Below are 17,924 nucleotides of genomic sequence, written 5' to 3'. Positions count from 1 at the left end.
AATAAGCTATGCTAGTAATATCTGGGAAAGACCTATGCAGAAAAACAGAACTACAGGGTTAAAGAACTTGAGGCTCAAATATGTATCATCTGTGCGATGAAGCACACGTCGGCCCAGAGGAGTGAGCAATGGGAAAGTGGAGGAGATAAGGGCCAGGGCAGGTGGGATCTCAAAGCCATGGCGTAAATTCCGTTTTTTTCCCTTTGTTGTTGTTCTAAATCTGTGAAACCACTGGAACTTTGAGCAGAAATGTGACATGATTTCTTTTGCCCTTTACAAAAACCTACCTCCAAGTCACTACATACAATCAAGAATGTGGGGAAGGAGTAAAAAATAGAAAGGTCTCCTGTGGGACAACTGCAGTGGGCAGTGGGGGAAAAGAGGAGCACAGTGGGAGTGATTTCTAGGTTTTCGGCTCACATATTAAGCATGTGGTTGCTTCGTAGTGTGATGGGAAGAGTGGGGTTGAAAGGAAATTCCCTTTTGGATTTATTAAATTTAACAAGTCTGATCCACATTTGAGCAGAATGATGGAGTTGGAAGTTGGATAAGTGAGTTTGGGTCTCCACAGAGAGAGGAGGTAGGTTTTGAAAAATTAATTTGGGATCCATTAGCTAAGAAAAGGCATTTAAAGCTGTGGGCTGTCATATATCATCTTAGGTGAGAGCTAGTGGGAGAGGGTTCAAGAGGCAGTGAAGACAGCTTCTAGGAGCCACTTGTCCCTAGTGCTGCTTAGGTTGGAATAAAATGGGGACTGAAAATGGGGGCCTTTGGGAGGTGGATCTCCTTGATGACTCAGAGCAGCATGTCCATGGAGTGGGAAGACAAAGGATGTAAGTTGAGTTCTTGTTTACATGGGAGGTGAGGAAAGGGAGACTCATTGTCCAGACATTTCTTCAGAGTAGTCTGTTCTAATGAGTTGCAATGACATAGAATGATAACTGGTCAGGCATGTAGGCTCTGTATTCAGGGAGTGGTTTTAAAAGTGAGACATAGAATAGTATTTTTTTGTGATGTCAAGAATAATCCAGTAGATGTGTCCTTCAGTAGATGAATGGATAAAGAAATGTGGTATATATACAAAATGGAATATTATGCAACCATAAAGAAGAATGAAATGATAGCATTTGCTGGTAAATAGGTGGAACTGGAGAATATCATACTAAGTGAAATAAGCCAGTCCCCAAAAACCAAAGGCCAAATTTTCTCTCTGATTTGTGGATGCTAACCCACAAAAAGAGAGGGTGGGGAGGGGAAAATAGCAGTCCATTGGATTAGACAAAGGGAAATGAAGGGAGGGGAACAGAAAAAAGAGTAGAATTGATCAAACATAACTTTCCTATCCTTTCATGTGAATACATTGCCTGGGTAACTCCCCATCCTGTACAACCATAAGAATAGGACCCAAATTAGAATAAGTTATATTCCATGTATGCATGACATGTTAAAATACACTACACTGTCATGTCATGTATATCTTAAAAGAACAAATACAAAAAAGAATAATCTAGTAGAGTTGAAAATACTCATACTATGATTCTGAGTTTGATATTTGTCAATAAAACATCTAGTTATATATATATATATATATATATATATATATATATATATATATATATAATGTTGCTTATTTGGAAATGGAACCGAAGCCACTTGCTATTTTTGGTTTATTATCCTTAAATATAGACATTGATAGGATTGGGATATTTCAGTATTATCACTGTAAAACAAAGGCAGGAGTTTGTTAAATATAGGGAGAAAAAGACAGGCAGCCTGCATTTATGAAAAATTTAGTTTGAGACATTGAGACATTTGGAATGCTTTATGTTATACAGTTATACTCGTGATTTGTTGTTTGTTTTTACCTGTCTTTCAACATGGAATAGAAATGTCTCTGTTTTTTTCTCTTTCGGGCATGCACATGAGGTTGAATAGATTCCACCAAATATTGGCTTCTTGTGCCCTTGTTTATCTGAAATATCTACAACCTGTTGATTCCACTGCTTCATCTGGAATAGACTGGGTTAGTTCTAAGATTCAATGATAATAATGCTCTCTCTGAAAGGAGACAGAAGCTGTTGTATTACTCTAAGAGAATCAGCAGAAAGGAGAAACCTGTGGGTAACATGCCAACGGGTGAGTTTAGTTGACTCCTCCACATCTGGGAAAAAAAGACAATGAGGAAAGTGTGGCTCCCTGGAGTGGTTCACTTTTTTTATTTTTAAATTTAGGTTTGTATTATTTACGTTTAATGTTAATTCCATGCTGTGTTTCAGTAAGAACAATACAGATTCTGTATCTGTGGCTCCAGTCAGATATCCAGTAGTACAAATTAGCTTCAAGTTACACATATTGAATGAAAGAGGTTGAGTGAGTGAAGGAGGGTAGGGGAGGCAGAGGGAAAGGGGAAGGAGAAGAAACATAGAACTGAACACGCATGCAGTCTTCTCCACACCACCTTCAATGCTAACGTGCTTCAGAGGGAGAGTAAAAGTAGGCAAGAATGAGCAGCCATGGATTATTGAACTGTTACCAGCACCGTGCTTTTCAGCAACATTTCAGCAGAGTTTGAAACACTTTTTACGGCAAAACCATAAAAACCCTCCCCCAAAACAACCTTTTAACCACCTCAAGCTAACACCCAATTAAGTTTAAACATTGGTATAAAATTCAAACAATTAGAAAAAGTAAAAAAAAAAAAAAAAAATGATACCATATATGCCTCTAAAGTGTGATCAGTTTCCCAGATGCATCACCTAGAAGTCTAATGGCTTTCAAATGAAATTTCCATTTCTAATGGTGATCTTGCCACTTCTGGCACGGCGATAATACAGTAATGCTGAAAAAGCCTCTATGCAGTCCTGTTAGTGTCTTAAAGAACCTAAAAGCTGGGACCAGTAAATCCACAGAAATTCACTCTTGCCATTAAGAATTTTTGAAAACTGTTTAAAAAGAAAAGAAAAAAAAAATACCCAAAAACAAAAGGGGGGGGGGGGGTGTTTGGAAACAGGGCAGGAACCTAAATTCTGAGACCAAATGTAAAAGTCAGATTTGGTGGTTCTCAGTGACAATGGGGAACTTACAAGGGGTGGGACAGGGAGGAGTGGGATGGTCAGAGATGGTTTCCCTGTTGGCTTTTATGTCTCATTGATTTTCATTTTCCTCATCCTACAGCGCTTCTTTATTCTGCTCTTCACCATCACCCTGCATGTCTGAAATCCTTAGTGTCAGGTTATCACATAACAACTGCATGATAAGTGTAGAGTCCTTATAGCTTTCTTCACTCAGGTATCCAGTTCTGCAATTGCATCATCAAAAGCTGCTTTTGCCAACCTGCAGGCACGGTCAGGGGAATTAAGAATTTCATAGTAGAATACAGAAAAACTGAGAGCAAGACCTAAACGAATGGGGTGCGTTAGTGGAAGTCTGTCATTGGAATATCACTAGCAGCTTTATAAGCCACTAGGCTGTTCTCAGCAGCCTCCTTCCTGTCATTTCCTGTGGCAAATTCAGCCAGATACCTGTGGTAGTCCCCTTTCATTGTATAATAGAAAACCTTGGACTCACCAGTGTTAGCTGCTGAAATGAGGTGTTTGTCTAGTACATCCAGAATGTCACCACAGATTAACTTTAGCTCGATCTCAACCATTTGCCAATATTCCCGAATCATTTTTAGTTTGTCTTCTTCTCCCTTGTTTTCTCCTTTCTGTTCAATGCTGCTGATTATTCTCCAGGAAGCTTTTCTAGCTCCAATCACATTTTTATATGCAACAGATGGAAGGTTTTTTTTCTTCAACTGTCAGCTCCACATCCATTCCTGCTACTTTCTTCATTGATTCCACTATTTCTTCGTATCGCTCAGCCTGCTCGGCCAGCTTCACCTGATACACCAGATCCTCCTGATCGTGGACAGTGGCAGCAGCTCTGAAGGGTCTGCACAATGGATGGAAGTGGAGAGTGTCTTGGACTCTCAGCCTCTTGCTCTGCGACTGGGCAGCAAAAACAGCGTCCAAGTGGTTCACTTTTTTTTTTTTTCATGTTTCATTTACACGTTTGAATATTTTTTCTTTTTTTTATTATTGTAAAAAAATGGGATACATGTTCTTTCTCTATTTGTACATGGAGTCAAGGCATACCATTTGTGTAATCATAAATTTACATAGAGTAATGTTGTTTGATTCATTCTGTTATTTTTTTCCTTCCCCCACCCCTCCCACCCCTCTTTTCCCTCTATACAGTCCTTCCTTCCTCCATTCTTACCACCCTCCTTATCCCTAAACCTAAACATAACCCTAACCCTAACGCTAACACCTCCCAAACCCCATTTTATGTCCTCATCCATTTATCAGCGAGATCATTCGTCCTTTAGTTTTTTGAGATTGGCTTATCTCACTTAGCATGATATTTTCCAATTTCATCCATTTGCCTGCAAATGCCATAATTTTATCATTCTTCATGGCGGAGTAATATTCCATTGTATATATATGCCACAGTATCTTTACCCATTCATCAACTGAAGGGCATCTAGGTTGGTTCCACAATCTGGCTATGGTGAATTGAGCAGCAATGAACATTGATGTGGCTGTATCTCTGTAGTAGGCTGATTTTAAGTCCTTTGGGTATAGGCCAAGGAGTGGGATAGCTGGGTTAAATGGTGGTTCCATTCCAAGCTTTCTGAGGAATCTCCAAACTGCTTTCCAGAGTGGCTGCAGTAATTTGCAGTCCCACCAGCAATGTATGAGTGTCCCTTTTTCCCCACATCCTCACCAACACCTATTGTTGCTTGTGTTCTTGATAATTGCCATTCTAATTGGGGTGAGATAAAATCTTAGGGTAGTTTTGATTTGCATTTCTCTTATTACTAGAGATGTTGAACATTTTTTTCATATATCTGTTGATTGCGTGTACATCTTCTTCTGTGAAGTGTCTGTTCATTTCCTTAGCCCATTTGTTGATTGGATTATTTGTATTCTTGGTGTAGAGTTTTTTGAATTCTTTATAGATTCTGGAAATTAGTGCTCTATCTGAAGTACGAGTGGCAAAGATTCTCTCCCACTCTGTAGGCTCTCTCTTCACATTACTGATAGTTTCCTTTGCTGAGAGAAAGCTTTTTAGTTTGAATCTATCCCAGTTGTTGATTCTTACTTTTATTTCTTGTGCTATGGGAGTCCTGTTAAGGAAGTCTGATCCTAACCAACAAGTTGAAGGTTTGGACCTACTTTTTCTTCTTTAAGATGCAGGGTCTCTGGTCTGATTCCGAGGTCCTTGATACATTTTGAGTTGAGTTTGGTGCAGGGTGAGAGATAGGGGTTTAATTTCATTCTGTTGCATATGGTTTTCCAGTTTTCCCAGCACCATTTGGGAAAGAAGCTATCTTTTCTCCATTGCATATTTTTGGCCTCTTTGTCTAGTATGAGAAAATTGTATTTATTTGGGTTTGTGTCCATGTTCTCTATTCTGTACCATTGATCTGCCTGTCTATTTTCATACCAATACCATGCTGTTTTTGTTGCTTTGTAATAGAGTTGAAGATGTGGTATTGTGATACCCCCTGCTTCGCTCTTTCTACTGAGGATTGCTCTAGCTATTTTGGGTTTTTTATTCTTCCAGGTGAATTTCATAATTGCTTGCTCTATTTGTGTAAGGTACATCATTGGGATTTTAATTGGAATTGCATTGAATCTGTATGGCACTTTAGTTAGTATGGCCATTATGACAATATTAATTCTGCCTATCCAAGAACATGGGAGATCTTTCCACCTTCTAAGGTTTTCTTTAATTTATTCACTTTTATAAGTAGATGTTATTAAGGAAATGAAGATAGTGACAAATCTATTTGTTAGGTAAGTAGTTTAATCTAGAGGTTAATGGAAGAGACTTGGTGTTCATTCTGTTATAAAGAATATTAGGAGCTACTGAACAAAATAGACTTGCATTTCATTTTCACTTATTTCTCTTAAAATAAAAATACTTATATTTAAATTGATTTATGCAAATTTTTTTTAAAAATAGTATAGTATTCTAATGAAGTTTCTACTCATTTTTTATCACACCTGAAAAGTTTTCTCTGATACTAACTTCATAAAATATTATATTCTGAATTTTGAGTTATAGTCTTTTATTTCCTTTGTGATTAGTTTTATTTCAAGGAATTTTTTTCCCTTTTAGATTTTGTTCTTCTGAGATATAATGCTTTTTCATATGGTTTAGGTACTGTTATGCAACAGGGGAATTCTTATTTTACATATTAGATTGCAGTCATTTATAGAATTATTTTGATATTTGGGCATCTGTACTTACTGCAAGTAATACATGTATGTATTTATATATGTGTGTATACATTATACACACACATATATACATATGTATATATATCTATATATATCTATGTATCTATTTATATATAGATATATATAGATATATATATATACTTCACCCAATGATTTATAAGTTCTGGTAGGAACAAATGAAAGAAGGAACAAGGTAAGATCCAAGAGGGAAATGAGTTTTAGCATCACTGCCAGGATTGTTTTAAATTGACTATTTAATAATTTACAACATTGTGACCATGGTTTCTGTTCTCTGTTTTTTTCTTATTCCCTTAATAATTCTTTCTTTTCCAAACTGTTACTATTTTCTCAGTTTGTTCCCTCTGTTTTCCATAGCAAATGGAGAATTGATTAATTAGCATGCCACTTTGAATTCTTCAGGGAAAACCTGATACTTGTCTATCTAATAAATTAAAGGAGAGCTACTGACTTTCATAGTAAGAATTATTCAGTTCTTTCTCCAGTCCCATTATGCAGGGTGAAATGCTGTTTGATCTTTGGCCAATTGTGTTTTTCATGATCTCTTGACTTCACCATCTTTTCTTCTTCTAATGCTTCATTGATTCAATGAATATTTTAGGCACCACTTACATGGCCAGGAATGCCCCTCATTTCCAGCAGAGAAAGTTAAGAGGGAAAAAAAAAAAACCCTTAATAAAAGCCTGCTTTTGCTTATAATACACTTAAACAGTGCTCTTCACACTATGGGTCATTTCCTGTTGGTAAATCTTGAAATCAATTTAAGAATATGATCAGTTGTTTTAAAACTATGAAATAGAATGGAGTCAATTTTAAAAATCTGAGAACATCACTCAAATAAATTTATTTCGTGAAATTTATTGATTAGGCTGTATACATACAAATGTGCTACCGCCAGTGTGTGTATGCATGCATGCACGTTGGGTCATGCTAATATATACATGTCTGACTGTCCAAAAATTTTGGAAGAGATGCCACTGGAGATTCCACCCATAAATGTCCTCCTTTACCTTCCCCTCTCCTTTTTTCCCTTTCAAGTTACTCACCTTGGCTTTTCCTTCTTTTCTCTGTCCTCTCACTCCTCATCTTTCCTGTTTTCCTATCTTCTTCTTTTCTTGGTTGCTTACTATATCTCCCTCCATCTTTCACCATCCTACCATTTTCTGAATGTTGATTCTTTTTTCACCTCCATAACTAATGAAATCAACTGTCCCTGAAGGAATGTATTGTGGAGCCAAGAGACCTACACTGATAATGTCAGTCTTTGTACTGTCATCTAGTGGTAGCATTTTAGTGCAGAGTAAACTGAATGTATTCGACACTACAATGTATTTTCTCCAGGATTTTTTCTGGGTTTTCTCAGATAGTTCCAGGTTGTTAGGGATGCAGTGACTATGCCTCCTTTTTGAAAAACTCAAACAGAAATTCAAAACTTAATTTATCTCCTTTGGTTTTAGAGCTCTAGGATGTGACCTACATTTTTAAAGACTAGTTTTAATTTAGTCCAGAAATAAATATATAGCTTCTACTCATTCATCACACTTCCTATCCTGTACATTCCTGCATTGATTTTTAATAATTTACAACTCCACATAGTCTAGTAAAAATAAAATGGTACTTCCTGTCTGTTTGTGCACAGGTTCTTTTAAACTTTGGATTAAGTTTGTTGTCTGAATGTAAGCATATATTTGCCAACTTGTATGTAGTAAATAAGTTTTGCTGAGAACTGAACCCACTAAGCAAGGAAATCAGTGTCCTGGAATGTCATAGAAAATAAATTGAAGAGTTTTGTCTTGGGACAGCAAGAATGTAAGGGAGTGTGTCAACACAGAGAATGGGAAATAGCCCTTCAAGAATTCACAGTGGAACTGCCTTTTCAATAACTAAGGAACCTAGCAGGTCAGTGGAAACAGAGAAGAACTAGAAAGGTCATTTGGCATGTGCTTCGCACTCTCCTGAGAATAAACTGACCTAGCTGGACTTGGGGACTGAGAGTTAAAATAAGCTCCCCTGTTGACAAGAACTCTGGTGGTTTGTATGATGTTTTAGATTACTATAAACCCTCATTCCTATGAGACAGTAGGTTGGGAGCATCCCAGCATTCTTAAAAAATTTGAGCTTCATGAAAGTACCACTTAAACTTCATGCACCCCCTATTCCCCATTGTTCTGAGTGAATGACATTGCTAAATGCTCAGTTTATTGAATGAAAAGATAGTCAAAAAACTGAGTGAATGAGTGTAACCTGCTGTACCTACAGTATTCTGTACAATATACTTAGGAATACTGTGGAAACTATTGATCTGCACTCCTAAAGTCCCAAACTAAAAGGAAACCTTCCCTTGCATTGTAAAAATAGAAGGTGCCAGATCATAAAGCCAACAAGTTTTCTACTACCCCTTTACCCCAGTCTCTTGCCATTCCACCAGATATGTCCCATGTCCCATGTGCCCATGGCTTACCATGGTGACACTATACCTTAATCCATTAGGAAGAAAGCAAGACCTTTCTTTTTCTGTTGAAAGTCCTGGTTCAGTGCAACCATTTCTGGGAAATGGTACCAAATTATAAGGCAATCGCCTCTCCCAGCCCCCTCCCCTCTTCTCATTGCCTCACTGCTTTATCCAGTGCCTGGTACAGCAACACTCATGATGCTTGCAGAATGAATGGGGACCAAGCCCAGAGCCACTACTGCTTTGTGTCAGTGAGCCCTCTGTAGTTCTCCTGTGGCATTGAGTATATATTGTTTCTGCTGTTTCCCCTGTGTGTTTTCTTCCCTAGTCCTTAATATTAAAGAATAATGTTTGGTGGTACATCATAGATGTTTGATATGAATTAGGTTTTAGTAGTTTCTGGTGCTGATCCCCTGCAAGTGGGAAATATTCTTATGGCTTCCAAATAGTCTTAATGAAAAGGTAGGGCTGAATGAAAAATATAGTCAGTCCTTATTTATTCTTTTACACCCAGGTAAAATATTTCACCTGTGAACATAGGATAAATAATGGCTCTGATTGAACCCAGGCAATTAATAGAGTCCACGAAGTTTCTTATATAATAATAACACCAATTTCATTTCCCAGTCAGATGAAACAAATTATGCCTCGTACCTCGCTGCAGTTAACTGTGTCAGAATCGTGGTACCATAAAATCTGAAAATGGTGGAGTATGGATAATCCCACAACAAATTGTAATAAAAATTACCCCTCCATACTCTATATTCTCTCCAATAAGTTCATAGAACCTGCCTCTTTGTACATAAAGTTTTATGAAATAAATCGACTAGTTCTCCTGTCCTTATCAGATAGCAAGCTATTTTGATTAAAAACTGATGATGGTGCAGTCAGGTTTTGGTGTTTGCAGTACATGTTAAAAACAGAAATTTCTTTTAATAAACCTTGAGTAGAAGGAAAATCCTACACTTATTTGCATGATGTCTTTAAATATCTCTTTGTCATGAAGGATAAATGATGCATTTATCATCATGGGCCCATTTGTTGCATAGATAAAACAAAGATTTGGTTTACCCCCTCCGATCTCCAATCACAAAGGTGTAACAAGTAAACTCAAGCACAAATTCAAAGTAGCTTTGTGTGAATTGTTTCAAATCTTTCTTTGTTTAGAAGGAGTTGTTAATGTCTTTTTTTCCCCCAAATTTTTATTAGTGTTTTATAGCTGTACATAATGATGGGATTTGTTGTTACATATTCATACATGCACACAATATGAGGAATTGTTAATTTGATTGTGTTATTGTCTTTTCTGGGCTAAATCACAGGGTTCCCTTATTATCTGTGGTGTAGCCTTTGTCAAAAGTGAATGTTTTAAATTAGGTCTTTATAAACACAGGGACCTTTTAACCAGAGAAAACCTTTTAGAGACCCGGCTCATAACTCCTCAAAAGAACCTGAACTAGACACTGAAGAAAGTGGTATATTATAATAAAGGCAGAATAGGTTGCATTTGAGGTTAAAGTTGAAGAAAATAAGGTTTAATACTTAGAGCAGATAGGAATATCCCACACCACTGTTCAGGAAAAGAGTGAAAACTGAGGGCTGGGGCTGTATCTCAGTGGTAGAGCACTTGTTGCCCACTGGGTTCCATCCTCAGCACTCCATAAAAACAAATAAATTAAATAAAGGCACTATGTCCATATATTTCTAAAAAATAAAAAAAAATTTTAAAAATATTAAAAATTTTAAAATTTGAAAAGTGAATGATGTGAGCACAGCATGGCAGGTGCATAAAGAATAAAGAGTGGTAGAGTTTTCCTGCAATGTTGACTGTGATGTATTTGCACACACATCTATTGCCCATGATATAAAACATACCATGTGTGAGTCACTCACATTTTACTTTCCTTTATAGAAAAGGACCTGAGGTCCACACCGTTTCAGGCTTTCTTTTTTTCTTTCTTTTTAACTCTTAGCTTATATTTAATGCTTACATTTTTTGTCAATATGATTTCCTAGTTGTGCATATACAGAAAATAGCAAATAGACAAATGAAAAGATAAATGGCAGGATTATTTCTCAATCTTTTTATAACTTCCATCCCATAAAATGGTTTTTCAATGGAATTTTATATGTTCCAGTAGCCACAAAATATTGATAGTACTTCACTTTCTATAGCATCCCTTCCTTAAAAATAGTAGATCTACTGATTCTGAATTACCTATCAATAGATGTTTGATACCTAATTCTCATGGATTAAATCCCTGCCCAATTTAGCAAAATTCCCTTTCTCTGAACAAGAAGAGCAAAAAGTGGCATCCAACAAAGACAACAGGATTATTATTAAAAGAAGAACTTAAGTAATCTTAGCAAGGTCTTTCTGGATGGGAGCATATAGGCTTACACAGTTTTTAGTCCTTGGAGATAATACCTTATTACAGCATAATAATTGCTTTTGAAATAGTGACCATTAGTAATGAAAGAAAGGTTAAATTATTGTCAGTCTATTTGAAAAAGGCAACAAATTATATAATAAATCTTATAAAGATATTTATTAAAAATCATTCAAATAATAGCCTCTATTGAATGCCTCTATTTATTCAAACTTTATGTAGGTCATTTTGAAGCCTTGCACTAACCAACAAACAGACATTATTGCCAGTCTTTTATAGGTTAAAAAAATGGAGACTTATGAATATCTTCTATGCTTTAAAGGTACAGCTTGAAAGAGGTAGAGTTTCAAATGAAATAAATATCTAAAAATACTTTAAAGACATTTTGCCATAGTTAGACTTGATGCTTAAATCTTATGAGTTAACTATTTGTAGAATAGGTCAATATTAATATTCCAACTTCATATTTCCTTTGATTAGCTAGCACTGGATGTTTAAATCTTTTTTTTACTCAGGGATTGAATTTATTTTATATGAGATCTATACATATAAAATTAAGTGTGTGTGTGTGTGTGTGTGTGTGTGTGTGTGTGTGTGTGTATTAATTGCATGAAGGTAATTTTATGTTTTGACATTGACTTTTATGTAATATGGTATCATGTATTTCCATTTCTCCAGCATCTTGCAGCATAAGAAACAGCCTCAAACTGTAAGTTAATATTTCTAGTTGTAGGAAAATTTTGTCAAATTGTGGTTCACTGAGTTTCAGAGATCAACATCATTTTTAGACATATCAATGTCATTTTTAGACATATCTGGTCCCTGCCTGGAGCTCTTTTGAGTGGGAAATTGGTTAGAAAGAGGCATACAACATAGACATGTCTGTTCTATCTTGTTTCATTCTTTGATGGCCAGTTGTGATCATCTTTAATGTTAGTCACCAAAATAAGGCCCTGATACTAAAAGTACACCACCTTTTAGTAATCAGCTGGTATTAACTATATAATTTTGTGTGATCTGATATGAATGGAAGTTTACAATTTTTTCCATTTACAAAGCTAAATAAACAACTGATGGTTATGAACTATTTTTCAGAGTTGTGCTCTGTATTTATAATTATGATAAACATTGAGAATGCAGTCATACTTAAAAACAGCAAGATGATGCTATCACACAGTGACTCTATTTGTTAAGTTGTAATATTTATTCCATATCTTTTCCAGAGAAGATAAAAGCAATATCAGCCTCATTATTATTGTTCAGTGAATAATTTAACTATTTTTTATGTGATTACAATGAGAAAGTGGAGAGAGCTCCACTTACCACGGACAAAATATAAACTCTAAAGGCAAACCGCCAATGACCTCCCAGTTTCAGACATACCTTAACTGCCTACAGGTAACACCCAGTTTATCCATTCAAGTGGATTAATGTACCAATTTGGTTAATGCTGTCATAATCCAGTCATTTCACCTCTAAACTTTTTTGTATTATCCCACAATAAGCTTTTAGAGTCACCTCATAGATAAACCATGACAGTGCTTGAAGTAGAAATTGGCAATATACCATTTTTAAGCATATGTCTATAAATGTAAATACATACACATAGAGACATATGTGTGGACATATAAATATACATTTGTGTAAAATGACAGCATCTTTAGAAATGGTGTCCTCTATAAACTAAAAAAAGTTAGTTTACTTATTAATATAAAACTCTTGAATTTTATTCCTTATGTTGTACCAAGAAAATGAGAAAGGTTTTTTGTGTTATTTCAAATAATGTAACCCTTATAGTACCAATTTAATTTCTGTGTTGCTCTCTGATTCATTTACCAAAACTTAAAAAAAATTGAATCGACAGATTCAAAAACAAGAATTTAAAAATATCTTTAATTCCATTTTTAACCTTTTGTCTTACCTACTTAATTTCTTTTCATTACCTTATTTATTTCATTTATGCACATTCCTTATTTAACCATCACAGAGTATACAGAAAGTGCCTATGTTAAGCTCACCATCAAATAGATAAAGCAGACTGACCAAAACAAAAACATAGGCAAGTCCTGTGATACAGAGAAGTATGGACCCCCAGAGGAGGTAACAAAAGGAAGAAGTGAACTAGGTATTTGGGAGAGTGTGGTTAAGACTGTATGAGAAGGCTGTGTCTCAGAGGAAAGTTATCAGTTACATTGTCCAGATTGACATGAATAAGGAAGGGCAGTCCAAAAAAATGCATAGTCTTAGAAAGTGTAACACATACTGGTAGAGAGGGAGGTACATTTTACAAGTAGGTAGGTTGATATTTTTCAAATAAAAGATATAGGAGGTCAGAATGAGGCACAAAGAAGTTCATAGATGCAGTTATCAAGGGCATTGTGTGGCTCACTGTAGGGAGACACAGAAGGTTGGAAGTACATGGGAGTTAACATAGTAACACTGAAGTCTGTGGGTGAAGAGATGTGTGTAATGGAAATAGAAGCAAAGAGACAAGTGAAGCCAGGTGAGAATTCTGAGGGGCCTGGGCAGAGGTGGACATATGACAGAACTTATTGGCCAATTAGATTTCAAGGATGAAGGAAAAGATGTATTGAGCATAATTCCCAGTTTCTCCTATTATAAACTAGAACATGTTAAAGTTCACTGGAAAAAATGTCTTAATCAAAATATTATATTGTGAATTCGACTGAGAAATAAACACTGAACACAAAAGGCCACAGAGCAAAGAAGAAGATACATGAATTGAAGTGTTCCAGAATATATCTAAAAATATACCTCTACAAGATGAAAAGGTGAGAATGTAATATGCAGGCAAATGTCTGGAAACTTGAAGAAATTAAGAGAAATCATGAATCTCAGAGTGTAGAGAAATGAAGTAAAAATAAATCCACATGTACACACACAGTGGTGAAATAGTTGAGCATGAGTCATAAGGAAAATTTCAAAAGATATTTGCAAAGGAATTTAAGGAAGACTGTCATCAGTAACAAATATTAGAAAGCATTGGAATAGCTCTTCAGAAGACTGAGGGATCCTAGAATTCTGTCCTCAGTTAAAGTACAATTCAATTAACACAAAATAAAATTTGTTTTCAGACATATATTGACTGAGAGTCTACTGTTCACCCAAATTTTCTAAAAGGAACAATAAAGGATATGCTTTAGACAGAAGAAAAAGAACCCCAAAGGAAAGGAGAGTTTAGAATTGGTTTTAAAAGTATATAGATAAACATCTGCATAAAGATAAATTTTAATTAACTTTTAACAGTAAACCATGCACCAACCTTGTAGACTGTGGTAACTGGGGAAGGTGGGAATGTTAGCAGACAGTTACTGAACACTAACTCTTGTGTTTGGGAGGATTGTAGATAACTTTGAGTGACTTCAGAGTTTAGAAAAAAAAAGTTTAAGTCTGGCAATTTAAGCTTTATAATATGGGGAAATGGCATATCCATAAATCAAGGGGAATTATAAGTTGATTCAACTACTTTGAAGAGCAATTGGCATTATCTAGTGAAACTGATAATATGTACCCTCCATAATATTCAGGTACATATTTGGAAGCAACTTGCTTCAGCATTTTTAACAATGAATATTTTCAGCATCTTAACTTTCAATCACTTACAAGAACAGATAAACAATAGTGGTCCATTTAGAAAACAGAATACAAAGCAATGCTTAAAATTGAAAAGTATGAATAAGCATCAAATGTCATTCTACGTGAAAACATAGAATATAGTATTGTTGTATAAAGTTTTTAAATATAAACATAGGTAATATTCATATCATACACAGGAATAAGGAGATATACCACAGGTTACTATAAAAGATCAGAACAAAATAGGAATTAAAACAGTATTTCACTGATGTTTTGCTTTTTAGATGTTTTGAAGGAAATAATGTAAAATATTACAATTATTTTCATCTTCCAAAAGAATATTGTCATATATTCACATATATATGAATTTTTAAAATATTTTAATTTGTGATTTCAAGCATATGTGGATATGTATATATACGTGTATAAGCATATGCTCAGAATCACTTAAATAAAAAATTACTTGACAAAGAAAAACTGTGTAAATAATTTAACTCAAAATTTCTGGCAAATTAATGAGAACTTAAGTACTGGATTCTATGTTGAATGACTCTTCATATTTTATTTTTTATATCAAGGATAGTTAGATATGAAAGGCAATAGGTAGAAATAGTTTTCAGGATTGGGATTCTCCTTTCAGGAAAGAGAAAATGAATAAAAATACTGAAGAATTGATTTGACCCTGACAATGTATTTAATTGATCATCTACATGGGTAGACACACAGGAAGTCTTGCTGCTCTTACTACCAGATAAACTAGGTTAGAGTGTAATGAGACACCCACGCTCTCAGGTGACATCATGGCCTCAGGAATAGCATGTGTTCAGTGCTAAACTAACTTGGCAGCTTTGGTCAAGAAAACCAGCAAGATGATGTTCAGAATAGATATATTATTAGAGCAGTATACATTGTAAAAGTTATGTAAACATAAATGTCTCCTTTTTTACCAGTAAAATTTTTATTTCTATATGAAAATAAAACAGTGACAAAATTTTGTGCTTGTTTAACAACTAAATATACCAAGCACAGGCAACACAGGAAGTACCAGACATTTGCCTGGAAAAGACTTCATCCTTTCTCAGAGCCCAAATCTTCTTCAGAAAAGTCTTATGTGTAAACAGCACAGTGATACATGCCTGTAATCCCAGCAGCTTGGGAGGCTTAGGCAGGGGCATTGTGAGTTCAAACCCAGCCTTAGCAACTTAGTGAGGCCCTAAGCAACAGACAAGACCCATCTCTAAATTAAATGTAAAAAAAGGACTGGGGATATGGTTCAGTGGTACAGTTTCCCTAGGTTCAATCCCTGGTACCAAAAAAGAAAAAGAAAGTCTCACAAAACCAAGATGGACTTCCATAAAGACATAGCATGAAGTTAGGAGAGCAAAAACTAGTGTGCACTTCCAGTCTTAATGTCCTTCCCAGCATGATTCAGAATGTATAGCATTATTTTACTTAAAACACATATTTACTGGGTCTATCTCTAAGCAGAATAAGGGCTTTGATATAGCTCTTCATAACTTTAACATAGTATACCCAGGGCCTCACAGATACAACACCTAACATAGCTGCTTTTCACTTGTAGCACTTATATTTTCTTAAGGTGGGTAAAAGTTAGAATCACATCCATGGAAGTCAGTTTGCAAATGAGCTTCCCCAGTTATAAGACTCAACTCAGCGGCCCTTTGTGTTCTCTCCCTGTGGTCCACACAGTAATTCTTGCAAAACGCTGGGGAAAAAAGCTTCTATATATGTGTTTATCAGTCAATCAAAGAAAACGTTCATAAAATAAAAAAAAAAAAAAAAACGTGATGTGTGGATGTATGTACACAAGAAACATGTTTGTTGTTGTTGTTCATACTAGGGATTGAACTCCAGGGAGCTTAACCAGTGGGCCGCATCCCCACCCATTTTATTTTGAGAGAGGGTCTCCCTCAGTTATTGGGGCTGGCCTTGAAATCGTGATTCTCTTGCCTCAGCCTCCTGAGTCACTGAAATTATAATTGTGCTCCCCTGTGCCTGGCAGAAACATATCATTTGGAACTCTGTTAACAGTGTAAAGGGATGCTGTGTCCATTTATGCAGCCAAGGGTGGAAAGAATTTCAAGAAGTCAGAAACAAAAATGAAGAGGGATAAGCAAGTCTTGAAATTTATAGCGATGTGCAACAACATGTATAAATAATTGTCAAGTTAGAGAATTTATTTATGATTTTTGACCATATATTCAAGAAGAACAAGAGTCTGCTATATTTCTAAGAGAATACATTAACTCACTGTTATATATCAGGGCATCCTTTTTATAGTTTTAAATATATTATGAAATGAGGCTTGGAGGGGTGCATGAAAATAGCAACACTAATTATCTGTATGGTACAATAATTCTGCAAACCAATTTCTTTAGCCTTTCAATTTTTTAAACTTTATTTTTATTGTAAACAAATGGGATACTTGTTGTTTCTATTTGTACATGGATTAACAACATACCATTTGTGTAATCATACATTTACATAGGGTAATGATGTTTGAATAATTCTGTTATTTTTTCCTTCCCCCCCACCCCTCCCACCCCTCCCACCCCTCTTTTCCTTCTTTACAGTCCCTCCTTCCTCCATTATTGTCCCCCTCCCACCCCCCAATATGTGTCATCATGCACTTATCAGAGATCATTTGTCCTTTGGTTTTTTGAGATTGGCTTATCTCACGTAGCATGAAATTCTCCAATTTCATGCAATTTCATGGCCTGCAAGTGCCATAATTTTATTATTCTTTAAAGCTTAGTAATATTCCATTGTATATATATATACCACAGTTTCTTTATCCATTCATCAATTGAAGGACATCTAGGTTGATTCCACAATCTGGGTATTGTGAATTGAGCAGCTATGAACATTGATGTGACTGTATCTCTGTAGTATGCTGATTTGAAGTCCTTTGGGTATAGGCCAAGGAGTGGGATAGCTGGGTCAAATGGTGGGTCCATTCCAAGATTTCTAAGGAATCTCCACACTGCTTTCCAGAGTGGCTGCACTAATTTGAAGCCCCACCAGCAATGTATGAGTGTACCTATCGCTTCACATCCTCTCCAATACCTGTTGTTGCTTGTATTCTTGATAATTGCCATTCTAATTGGGGTGAGATGGAGTCTTAGTGTAGTTTTGATTTGCATTTCTCTTATTACT

The 17,924-nt window shown here is 35.7% G+C and overlaps 2 pseudogenes across 2 annotated transcripts in view; one reads left to right on the top strand and one right to left on the bottom strand.

The window, feature by feature from the left end:
• The window catches only part of LOC306658958 (Krueppel-like factor 12), a 41,224-nt pseudogene that overhangs the window by 12,720 nt on the left and 10,580 nt on the right, over positions 1 to 17,924 (top strand). The window lies entirely within an intron of this gene.
• On the bottom strand, positions 2,831 to 7,460 carry LOC306660267 (14-3-3 protein epsilon-like; annotated as a pseudogene). Its single transcript has 2 exons — positions 7,355 to 7,460; positions 2,831 to 4,021 (listed from the first exon to the last, which is right to left on the bottom strand). The product of its transcript is annotated as a 14-3-3 protein epsilon-like (transcript).

The sequence above is a fragment of the Sciurus vulgaris genome, assembly GCF_902686455.1.
Source record: "Sciurus vulgaris genome assembly, chromosome: 4".
Lineage (NCBI taxonomy): Eukaryota > Metazoa > Chordata > Mammalia > Rodentia > Sciuridae > Sciurus > Sciurus vulgaris.
Note: the sequence above shows the minus strand (reverse complement) of the source record. Positions and strands in the feature narration are given on the sequence as shown.